The sequence below is a fragment of the Callorhinus ursinus genome, unplaced genomic scaffold (assembly GCF_003265705.2).
Source record: "Callorhinus ursinus isolate GAN/ISIS: 27379988/994484 unplaced genomic scaffold, GSC_fseal_2.0 scaffold9, whole genome shotgun sequence".
Classification (NCBI taxonomy): Eukaryota; Metazoa; Chordata; class Mammalia; order Carnivora; family Otariidae; genus Callorhinus; species Callorhinus ursinus.
Genome location: NW_027397071.1, coordinates 39,639,713 through 39,653,065, shown reverse-complemented (window position 1 = coordinate 39,653,065; position 13,353 = coordinate 39,639,713). Strand labels below are relative to the sequence as shown.

At 36.1% G+C, this 13,353-nt stretch overlaps 1 pseudogene; it reads left to right on the top strand.

The window, feature by feature from the left end:
* Positions 1–7,713: 7,713 nt before the first annotated feature.
* On the top strand, positions 7,714–8,708 carry LOC112824018 (14-3-3 protein zeta/delta pseudogene; annotated as a pseudogene).
* The last annotated feature ends 4,645 nt before the right edge of the window (positions 8,709–13,353 follow it).

Sequence of the window (13,353 nt, the reverse complement as noted above, 5' to 3'; positions counted from 1 at the left end):
GTTCCGGACTGCCACACATGATCTAAACTGCTCTGTGGGGATAAAACACTTTAGAAGCTTATAATTCCTACAGAGTGTTTTGATTATTTTATACAAACTAAATTCAAACAGCAAAAAATTTCACAGGGGAAATTGTTGTGTGGTTTAAGGCCACAGAATCTGGTTTCAACCCTTGTCTTTGCCTTGAGTTAAAGGCATACTCATTAACTTGAAACAATAAACTCAAACCTTAACATTTCTGGAAAGAATTCAATTCAGGACTGGCAGTATCAATGGTAAATATTACACACAGGCTCAATGTGATCTTATACAGATATACAGGACACGTAGCTAATGTAGGCAATGCCAAAATTTTAAATGAGCAACAGATATATTACATATCATTGCCTTATATATAGGCATTGCCCCTTCACACACACATGCAAAATTTTCTAGCTTTCTCAATACTGAATTAGAAGCTGGGGTTATAATTTAAACATTTATTTAGAGAGGAAATGCAGAATGGAATTGGAGTGGTATTATATATCACATTAGAAAAGCTAATCAATAATAAATTTTTAAAAAAAAAAAAGGTTGGGCCATGTAAAAATAGACTAAAAAAATACCCACTTGGGGTTTATAGCTGAAAAGGAATGACATAGGCTAAGTAAGCAACATCCTAACACCTTAGCTAAATATGATAGAATTGGATGAGGCATTAACACAGAGAAAAGAGAAAAAAATTGATATTTTAAATGGGCAATAGGGTTTTTTTTTTCTTTGTAAAAACTAATGTGAGTTAAATTTAGGTGGAAGAGATAACAGGATGCAGCACATTAAAAAGAGAAGGAAACACTGTAAGAATAAGTAGAGAAAAAAAGAAAAGACCTAGAAAGCAGAGAGGCTCAGGAAGGAAGAAATTATGTACACATGTCAGAACAGTGTACAGCTTATCACATATTTCACTAAGGAGTATCTAAAACAATCAAGTAGTTTGACTGACTCAAATATAAAATAAGACTATAAACAGACAAGAGAATCATGGAATGTGGTGATTCCAAGAAATTTTTTCAAAAAATTATAACTCCCCCACACTAGCTATACATTTGCCTTTGTAATAGCAAGGTTGGAAATCACCAATTCATATGGAAATAGCCATCACATATTTTTTGAAAAATTGTCCCATTTAGTCACTCTGTTTTAAAAGTTGGACTACTATAACAAAGTAAAGCCATGACAAAGAAAATTCCATTTAATTAAAAATAGGTATGCCAAAGAGAAGACCATCATCACTCTATCTCCCCAGATTTAGAGATTATTTTCAAAATTTTACTGGAGTTTAAAGAAAACATCCACTGCTACCTCCATCCCCACCATGCTAGTCCCAACCCCAAACACTATGAACTTTGAGAATATTTGCAGAGTAACCTCCAGCTCTGTCTATATTGTCCAAACATGGTATATTGTATACCATATATGTACCATAAATTACACTATCCATTCAAAGCCTTCTGCCTTTTACTTCTATACTATATTCTCATTTACTTACTCATTTAGTTGATCGGGATTTACTGAGTTCTAGACACTGGCATTGCATTATGTATTATGTTATAGACACTGGCACAAATAAGACATTCATGAATTCCAATCTTGAGGAGCCAAGAGCCTAGCAGGGTATTTTGACAGGTTTCAATATAATATGGGAAGTGCAGATTATTTTAAGAGCACATAAGAGAAACACCCAATTGTCGTGGTATAAGATGGAGAATCAAGGTAGCCTTGCTGAAGGCTGAAACCTAGAGTTTCAGTCCATCTATGTAGGAGACAAATGAGTTAATTTCTAACTTATCTCCTATACCTCTGTAAAATCTTATCAGTTACTAATTCCTTTTGCTTAATTAAATCACATATTCCTTTTGCTTAATTAAATCTTTTCATGGCAGATTCTGCTTTAAATCCTTGCTATTCTGGTCATTATCTCAATGTTCTTTATCCATCTAAAAAATTTACCATTGTCCTTTGCCTTTTTTATTTTTATTGAATTATTTATTTTTTGCTCAATTTTTTTAAGGAAGATTATTTATTTGAGAAAGAGAGAGAGTAAGCAAGTGAGCTGGGAAGAGGAGCAGAGGTAGAGAGAGAATCATAAGCAGGCTTTAGCATGGAGCCTGACACAGGACTCAATCTCATAATTCTGAGATCATGACCTGAGCCAAAATCAAGAGTTGGCTGCTTAATTGACGGAGTCACCCAGGTGCCCCCCATTTGCCTTTTTAAAAAAGTAATATCTAACATTTAGCAAATGCTTACTGAAGGCTGGGCACTCGTTCTATGTATTTTACCCTTTTTATCTCAATAATCCTCTTGACAACTTTATGAGAGAGGTAATATTACTGTCTTCATTTCACAGATGAGAAGACTGAGGCTTTGAGTATTTTAATAATTTACTCATGGTCAGCTAGCTGGTCAGTTGTAGAGCCATGACTTGTATCTGGGTCTCATTTGAATGCTCAGCCTGCATTCTTGGCCACTACTATCTACTGCCTTTTTCCCTTTTGCTACTTCAAAGCCCAGGTTATTCCCATCTCCACCATGCATTTCTCCTTTCTGCAGAATTTGAAGTGGAATACTTCCAGGCATAAGAAGAAAATAACACTTTTCAACCAAAACAAAGTGAAAGAGCCCTACACTTGCTAGTGTAGGAAACATACCCTCATAACAAAACCAGATAAAAATATTATAAGAAAATTAAAAATACAGACCAATAGAGTTAATAAAATTGTTAAACCCCCGGCCAGAGTTACACAAAAAGAAAAGAGAAAGGACCCAAATAAATAAAATCATGAATGAAAGATGAGAGATCACAACCAACACTGAGGAAATACAAACAATTATAAGAACATATTATGAGCAATTATATGCCAACAAATTAGGCAATCTGGAAGAAATGGATGAATTCCTAGAGATGTATAAACTACCAAAACTGAAATAGGAAGAAATAGAAAACCTGAACAAACCCATAACCATCAAGGAAATTGAAGCCTTAATCAAAGATCTCCCAACAAACAAGAGTCCAGGGCCAGATGGCTTTCCAGGAGATTCTACCAAACATTTAAAGAGGAATTAATACCTATTCTTCTGAAGCTGTTTCAAAAAAACAGAAATGGAAGGACAACTTCCAAACTCTTTCTATGAAGTCGGCAGTACCTTGATCCCAAAACCAGACAAAGGCCCCACCAAAAAGGAGAATTACATACCTATATCCCTGATGAACATGAATGCCAAAATTCTCACCAAGACACTAGCCAATAGGATCCAACAGTACATTAAAGGGATTATTCACCACAACCAAGTAGGATTTATTCCTGGGTTGCAAGCGTGGTTCAACATCCATGAATCAATCAATGTGATATACTACATTAATAAAAGAAAGGACAAGAACCACATGATCCTCTCAACAGATGCAGAAAAAGCATTTGACAAAGTACAGCATTCTTTCTTGATTAAAACTCTTCACAGTGTAGGGATAGAGGGAATATACCTCAATATCATAAAAGCTATCTACAAAAAGCCCACAGTGAATATCATTCTCAATGGGGAAAAACTGAGAGCTTCTCCCCTTAAGTCAGGAACATGGCAGGGATATCCACTATCACCACTGTTGTTCAACACAGTACTAGAAGTCCTAGCCTCAGCAATCAGACAACAAAAAGAAATAAAAGGCATCTGAATCAGCAAAGAAGTCAAACTCTCACTCTTCACAGATGACATGATACTCTACATGGAAAACCCAAAATACTCCACCCCAAAATTGCTAGAACTCATACAGGAATTCAGCAAAGTGACAGGATATAAAATCAATGCACAGAAATCAGTTGCATTTCTATACACTAATAATGAGACAGGAAAAAGAGAAATTAAGGTGTTGATCCCATTTACAATTACACCAAAACCCACAAGACACCTAGGAATAAAACCTAACCAAAGAGGCAAAGGATTTGTACTAAGAAAACTATAGAACACTCATGGAAGAAATTGAGGAAGACACAAAGAAATGGAAAAATGTCCCATGCTCATGGATTGGAAGGACAAATATTGTTAAAATGTCTATGCTACCTAGAGCAATCTATACATTCAAAGCAATGCCTATCAAAATACCACCAACTTTTTCACAGACTGGAACAAATAATCCTAAAATCCGTATGGAATCATAAAAGATCCCAGATAGCCAGAGGAATGTTGAAAAAGAAAAGCAAAGCTGGTGGCATCACAATCCCGGACTTCAAGCTATATTACAAAGCTGTGATCATCAAGACTGTATGGTGCTGGCACAAAAACAGACACATAGATCAATGGAACAGAATAGAGAACTCAGAAATGGACCCTCAACTCTATGGTCAACTAATCTTCAACAAAGCAGGAAAGAATATCTAATGGACAAAAGACAGTCTCTTCAACAAATGGTGTTGGGAAAATTGGACAGCCACATGCAGAAGAATGAAACTGGACCATTTCCTTACACCATACACAAAGATAAACTCAGAATCGATGAAAGACCTAAATGTGAGACAGGAATCCATCAAAATCCTAGAGGAGAACACAGGCAGCAGCCTCTAAGACCTCGGCTGTAGCAACTTCTTGCCAGACATGTCTCCAAAGGCAACAGAAACAAAGGCAACAATGAACTATTGGGACTTCATTAAGACAAAAAGCTTTTGCACAGCAAACAGTCGACAAAACCAAAAGATGATCTACAGAATGGGAGAAGACATTTGCAAATGTTTTATCAGCTAAAGGGCTAGTATCCAAAATCTATAAAGAACTTATCAAACTCAACATGCAAAGAATAAGTAATCTAATCAAGAAATGGGCAGAAGACATGAACAGACATTTCTGCAAAGAAGACATACAAATGGCCAACCAACATATGAAAAAATGCTCAACATCACTCATCATCAGGGAAATACAAATCAAAATCACAATGAGATAACACCTCACAACAGTCAGAATGGCTAAAATTAACAAGTCAGGAAATAAAGATGTTGGCAAGGATATGGAGAAAGGGGAACCCTCTTATGTTTTTGGTGGGAATGCCGGCTGGTGCAGCCACTCTAGAAAACAGTATGGAGGTTTCTCAAAAGGTTGAAAATAGAGCTACCCTGTGACCTAGCAATTGCCTACTAGGTATTTACCCAAAGATACAAATGTAGTGATCTGAAAGGGCACCTGCACCCCAATGTTTATAGCAGCAATGTCCACAATAGCCAAACTATGGAAAGAGCCCAGATGTCCATTAACAGATGAATGGATAAAGAAGATGTCACACACACACACACACACACACACACACACACACACACACGCAATGGAATACTACTCAATCATCAAAGAAATGAAATCTTGCCATTTGCAACAACATGGATAGAACTAGAGGGTATTATGCTAAGTGATATAAGTCAATCAGAGAAAGAAAATTATCATATGATTTCACTGATGTGTGGAATTTAAGAAACAAAAGAGAGTATCATAGGGGAAGGGAGGGAAAAACAAAACAAGATGAAACCAAAGAGGGAGACAAACCATAAGAGACTCTTAATCATACGAAACAAACTAAGGGTTGCTGGAGGCGTGGGGGTGGAGGGATGCAGTAACTGGGTGATGGGGAGTAAGGAAGGCATATGATGTAATGAGCACTGGTGTTATATGATACTGATGAATCACAGACTTCTACCTCTGAAACTTATATTACATGTTAATAAATTGAATTTAAATTAAAAAATAAGAGAAAAAAGTACAGACTGATATTTCCCATGCAGATAGATGCAAAAATCCTCCAATAATGTATAAAAAGAACTATATACCATGATCAAGTGGGATTTATTCTAGGCATGTAAGATTGGTTCAACATTCAAAAATTCATGTAATACATTACCTTAACAGGCTAAAGAAGAAAAATCACATGCTCATATCTCACATGCTTGTAGATACAAAAAAACAAAACAAAACAAAACCTCTTAGCAAACTTGGAATAGAGGGGAACTTCCTCAATTTGATAAAGAACATCTGCAAAAAAAAAAAAAAAAACAAAAAAAAACCCTGCTGCTAACATCGTGCATAATGGTGAAAAATTAGAAGGTTTCCCACTAAGACTAAGAATCAGGCAAGGATGTCCCCCTGTCCCCTCTCACCACTGCTTTTCAGCAGTACTGGAAGTAATGGAAGTCCTAGCCAATGTAATTAGAGAAGAAAAGATAAAAAAGGCATACAGATTAAGAAGAAAGAGATAAAACTGTCTTTTTTCACAGATGACATGACTGTCAGTATGGAAAATCCCAAAGAATCAACAAAAAAACTCCTGGAACTAATGACAAGATACCAAGTTAACATACAAAAGTCATTCACTCTCCTATATACTAGCCATGAGCAAGTGGAATTTGAAATTAAAAAACACAATATCATTAGCAGCCCCAAAATGAAATACTTAGGTATAAATCTAATAAAATATATATAAAATATATATAAGGAATACTACAAAGCTGTGATGAAATAAATCAAAGAACTAAAAATTGGATAGATAAATATTCCATATTCATGGATAGGAAGACTCAATATTGTCACAATGTCAATTCTTCCTAAATCAATAAATAGATTAAATGCAATTCTAATAAAAATCCCAGCAAATTGTTTTGTGACTGATTTATGACACCAGTCATAAATACAGTAATCAGTACAGTATGATTGGTGAAAAATAGGCAAACAAACCAGTGGAACAGAATAGAGAGCCCAGAAATAGACCCTCACAAATATAGTCAACTGATCTTCGACAAAGGAGCAAATGCACAAAACAAAATGTAGGAAAAATTCTCTTTTTAACACATGGTCCTGGAACAACTGGACAACCACATGCAAAAAAATGAATCGATACACAGACCCTACATTCTTCGCAAATATTAACTCAAAATGGATGATAGGTTTACATGCAAGATGCAAAACTATAAAACTCCTAGAAGATAACCTAGGAGAAAATCTAGATGACTTTGGGTTTGCTGATGACTTTTTAGATACAACCCCAAAGACCAGATCCATGAAAGAAATAAATGATGAACTAGAATTCACTGAAATTAAAAACTTCTGCTCTGTGAGAGACACTGTTAGGAGAATGAAAAGACAAGCACAGAATGGTAGAAAATATTTGTAAACAATATGTCTGATAATGAACTGATACACAAATATATAAAAAATTCTTAAAACTAAACAAGAAAAACAATACATACTGTATGATTCCAAATATATGACATTCTGAAAAGGCAAAAATATGGAGTTTACAAAGATCAGTGTTTGCCAGAGGCTGGGGAGTGGAGGGTAGAAAAGGCACAGGGGATTTTTAGGGCAGTGAAACTATTCTTTATGATACTACAGTGGTGGATACATGTCATTGTACATTTGTTAAAATCTGAAAATGTACAACTCAAGAGTGAACTCTAGTGTAAACTATGGACTTTGGGTGATAACGATGTATCAATGTAGATTCACCAGTTATAGCAAACACATCATTCTGGTTTGGTATGTTGAGTGTTGAAGAAGCTGTGAATGTGTGGGGGAAAGGGGCATGTGAAAACTCTGTACTTTTTGCTTAATTTTGCTGTGAACCTAAAACTGCTCTAAAAAAATAAAGTCTATTTTTTTAAAGTATAAATTCCTGAGAGTCTCAGCCTCGTCACTGCTGCTCAGAGAATGCCGAGCCCCCATCTGTCCACCACCACCCACTCTAGAATAGAACATCCAGTCCTGGATAGAAATGAGCTGGTACAGAGGGCCAAACTGACTGAGCAGGCTGAGCAATATGTTTACATGGCAGCCTGCCTGAAGTCTGTAACTAAGCAAAAAGCTAAATTATTCAATGCGGAGAGGAACCTTCTCTCAACTGCTTATAAAAATGTTGTGGGAGCCCATAGGTCATCTTGGAGGGTCATCTCAAGTATTGAGCAAAAGATGGAAGGTGCTGAGAAAAACAGCAGATGGTTTGAGAATACAGAGAGAAAATTGAGACTAAGCTAAAAGATGTCTGCAATGATGTTCGGTCTCTTTTGGGAGTTTTTGATCCTTAGGGCTTCACAGGTGAGCAAAGTCTTTTATTTGGAAAATGAAAGGAGATGACTACTATTACTTGGCCGAGGTTTCTGCTGGTGATGATAAGGAGATTGTGGATCAGTCAAAACAGGCATACCAAGAAGTTTTGAAAGCAGCAAAAAAGGAAATGCAACCAACATATCCTATCAGGTTGGGTCTGGCCCTTAACTTCTCTGTGTTCTATTTTAAGATTCTGAACTCCCTGGAGAAAGCCTGCTCTCTTGCAAAGACAGCTTTTGATAAAACCATTGCTGAACTTGATACATTAAGTGAAGAGTCATACCAAGACAGCACTTTTGTGGTGCCTGGGTGGCTCCTCGGTTAAGCATCTGATGTTGCCTCAGGTCATGATCTTGGGGTCCTGGGCTCCAGCCCTGTATCAGGCTCCCCACTCAGCAGGGAGTCTGCTTGTCCCTCTTCCTCTGCCCCTCCCCCTACTTGTGCTCTCTCTGTCTCTCTCTCAAATAAATAAATAAAAATCTTAAAAAAAAAAAAAAGCACACTAACAATGCAATTACTCGAGACAACCTGACATTGTGGACTTCGGATACCCAAGGAGACGGAGTTGAACTGAAGCAGGAGAAGGAGGGGAAAATTAGCTGGCCTTCCAACTTTTGTCTTCCTCATTCTAAAATTTACACAGCAGACCATTTGTCATTCATGCTGTTCCACAAATAGTTTTTTGTTTATGACTTATGACAGATTTATGTTACTTCTATTTGAATTCCTATTCTTCCCATATGGTTTTTATGTTTAATATTAGGGGAGTAGAGTCAGTTAACGTTTAGGGAGTTACCTGTTTTCATCTTGGGGTGGCCAGTATGGGGATGTGGAACTTTTATACTAGTTATAAATGTTTTGCATACTGCATTTGGTACATTGTGGCTTCACAAAGGCCAGTGTTAAAACTGCTTCCGTGTCTAAGCAGAGAAAACTGCCTACATACTGGTTTGTGTTGGTGGGGAATAAAAGAAATACCTGGTTCCAGACACAGGTGTAGTTATTGTGGATATTTTAAGTCTGGAGCACTTACAAGGCTGTAGTAGAAATAGGTACCCCGTGGATATTACATGTTGAACCACGTGTATCTGTGGAATACTCATTCTCAAGGTGCACACCTTTGACTACAATTGCAGAAGTGTTGCTTTCACTGTGACCCAATTTACTCTGGATAAGGGCAGAATAATGGTTCATATTCCATTATTTGTAAAGTTCCCTGCTGTTTGCTTTCATTATTTTTGCAACCCTCATTTTATTTGTATTTAAATGTTTTAGACAACCTAAGAATAAATGTACAAGTAAAATGAATGCTTGGTATCCATTACTTTATGTATACTAAGCACAACAGCAAAACAAAAATCCCATGGGTTTAACTTTTTGGGGGGTTTGGTTGTTTTTTTGTTTTTGTTTTTGTTTTTTTGCTTTCGTGATTTTTTTTTTTTGATACTTGCCTAACATGCATGTGGTGTAAAAATAGTTAACAGGGAAATAACTTGAGATGATAACTAGCTTTAATGTCTTATGAAATCTCCATGAACAAGGCAAGCATAATTGTAGAGCACGTATTAAGTTCATATAAGTGGAATAAAGTTTTATGAATGGACTTTTCAACTACGTTCTCTACAGCTTTTCATGTAAATTAGACTTTTGGTTCTGAAAATTCTCTAAAGGAAATTGTACATTTTTAGAAATTTATTCCTTACTCTCTCTTGGCAGCTAATGGGTTTTTACCATGTTTAAATACAAAGTTTATTATAATAACAACAAGGTATAAACTCCTCAGGACAAAGAGAACAGGAAAGGAAACAAAGTTTTGAAAGATGGAAAAAGGATGAAACAAATAGCAACTGACTCAGTAAGTCAGAGAAAGCTGAAGCCCAACTACCTGGAAAGGGAGATACCAGTGAAAAACAAGCACATTTGTTCTACTAAACTCTAGACAGATTCAGGAATTAGAGGTGACAGGTGACTTTGAAGACTAAAGGGCAAGATGGCGTGAGCACAAGAGGATTGATTTTTGAGTCTGTAATGGGAGTGGTTCAGGGCTCAGATGTCCTCCACCAGCCTACATCCCCTCCCACCAAGACAAAATAAGACATTACTGTAGGTGGAGATTGACTCAGAAAGGCTCCAGTTTGGGGGACACTATGAGAAAGACATGCAATCCAGGATATAGGAAGTCTAAAACAAAAGAAAGTATCCCCAAGATAAAGATGAAGACAGATCTCAAGAAAACTATCACATAGTTGATTTAGAAAGCAGTCAGTTATATTGGATGGGGAAGATGGAGAATTCAGGAGAGATGTTTTTAAGGGAAAAAAGTGGAACTTATCTATTACCTATGAGGTTTGACAATAACAAGAGGAGCTTCATTGCTTAGAAAGAAAGCTTGGGCTGGGGTGCCTGGGTGGCTCAGTTGGTTAAGCAACTGCCTTCGGCTCAGGTCATGATCCTGGAGTCCCTGGATCTAGTCCCGCATCAGGCTCCCTGCTCGGCAGGGAGTCTGCTTCTCCCTCTGACCCTCCCCCCTCTCATGTGCTCTCTGTCTCAAATAAATAGATAAAATCTTTAAAAAAAAAAAAAAAAAAGAAAGCTTGGGCTGAATAAGCAACATGTACAAAGAAAACTAGGCAAAAATAAACAACATGATAGCTGACTCCAGGAAAAACAGCGAGTTGTTTTGTTAAATGCAACAGATTATTATATGTGGATCAAATTTATACAGCCCTAATAATTAAATATAAAATTATTTAACCAAAAAAAATTAGGGGAATGAAAGTAAGAAAAATTTTAGTCACAAAGTATAAGAAAGCTAAAGCCTTGTATTCCATAGTAGAGATCAATAGCTAATATATAAAATCAATATATTGATAAATTAAATCAATATGATAGGGGTTCCTGGGTGGCTCAGACAGTTAAGTGTCTGCCTTCGGCTCAAGTCATGATCCCAGGGTCCTGGGATAGAGTCCCACATCAGGCTCCTTGCTCAGCGGGGAACCTGTTTCTCCCTCTCCCTTTGCCCCTCCCCCTGTTCATGCTCTCACTCTCAAATACATAAAATCTTTAAAAAATAAATCAATATGATAAATACCAAAATCAATATAATATCTAAAATTAAAAAATCAAAAATTTACAGGATAGCATGCTATTTGGATAAATAGTTCTCAATACAATTCCTGAAAAAGGAGCTCACAAACATAAAGTACAAAATGAAAACCAAAAAAGTAGCAAAAAGAGTAAAATTGCTTCTAAGGGGCAGAAATTGGGGAGCAAAAGATATTGAAAACAAGGAATGCTCTTTTTCATCATAAATCAGGTAACCATACATCCTATTTTTCTCAGAAATGTCCTGTTTTATTCCTGTTTTCCCAGTGTCCTAACCAGTTAGCAACCCTCTTTCATTTTCTAAAGTGTGTGACAAATTAGATGTTCAGCCTAATTACAAGATTTATAAAATTACTTTACTTCTAAACTATGCACATTTATTACTATCATAAATAAAAAAAAATTAAGTGGGGCTTTGAGTTGAAGTTGAAATAAGTAGCTTTATGTCTTATTTATGCCTCTTAGTACTTGGTGATTAGCAGCTAGTTCCCTAACCTCTCTGTGCCTTCTTTTGTATCACATCTACAAAATAAGGATTATAAAAGTTCCCATCGCATAGATTTGTTATAAAGACTGACTAGGCCACTTTGCACAGTGTTTTGCACTTAACTGGAGCTCAGAAAACATAACCTATTATTGTGTTAAATGTCTATGAAATTTGAGTTGATTCAGAATGAATCTATTTTCTCATGGTGGATTTTCATCTATGCTTTTAATGTTATAATTGAAAATTAGTGAAAAGTTTAAAGTCACATTCCTTTTTCTTATATCAATGGAACATATTGAATAGTCTTTCTGCATGACTGTTTGAAGAAAAGGCCAAATTTGGAACTTTTAATTACAAAGCAAGGAGCCAATAAAACTACAGCCATTTAGTTCATTCAGATGTTTTTTTAAATCTTCAGATCATAATTAGAAAAACAAATGTCGCTTGTTTTCAGATCATAATTTTCCCTATATATTTGTCTATTAATCTTCATTTATTACTTGGGAGCACTTTTTGGACAAATAACTGTGTATAATAATCACAGACTGCTAGCTATTTTGGAAGTCTGGCTGACTTTTCACATTCTATGGGATCCTGGGAATACAGCACTGTAAGGGATCTACAATCTATGGGTTAATCAGACATGTAAACAGTCTCAAGAAAATGCATCTAAATGTCTTAGGCAATGTTCCCAACATTGTTTCATAAGATTCCTATCAAGAGTTAGGACTTTTTTTATAGGTCAAATGAGGTTTAAATAGGTCATTTTTGTAGTGTTGGTTAGAGGACTTTTATAACATCACCCAATATCCTTATGGTTATTTCAATAAATTTCTTAATTTAAAGATAATGTTTAATTAAGCCGCTCCTGTGCTTTAAACCTTACATTCTAATTTTTTATGTTCCAGTTTCCCAAATTTTATTTATTTGAAGTCTCACTTCCCCATAGTCTTTTGCAGGACTCCAATTTATATGAATATCCCTTCCTTCAACTCAACCACCATTTTAACAGTTGGGGATTTTTTTTTTTTGGTTGTATAATAGATTCTTTCATAAATTTTTTCCAGTTTTATTGAAGCATAACTTACAAATAAAGTTGTAATATAACTGAAGTGTACAACGTGATGATTTGATATATGTATACATTAGGAAGCAATTTTCACAATCAAGTTAATTAACACGTGCACCACTTCACAGTTACCTTTTTTTTGGCACAAATTCTTTTTCTTTCTTTTTTTTAATATTTGTTTATTTATTTGAGAGACAGACAGAGAGAGAGAGAGAGAGAGAGAGCACAGGGTGGGGAAGGGCAAAGGGAGAGGGAAAGAGAAACTTCAGTAGCCAACACAGGGCTTGATCTCATGACACTGAGATCACAACCTGAGCAGAAACCAAGAACTGGATGCTTAACAGACCGCACCAGCCAGGTGCCCCTTGGTACAAATACTTAAGATCTACTCTCTCTTAGACTATTTCACTTATACAAAACAGTATATTAAATACAGTCACTGTACTATCCATTGGATCCTCAGGACTTATTCATCTTGTAACTGCAAGCTTGTGCCCTTTTACCAACCTCTCCCCATTTCCCCCACCCTTTATAGCCCCTGGCAACCCCCATTCTATCCCGTTTCTACAAGTTTGACTTTTTT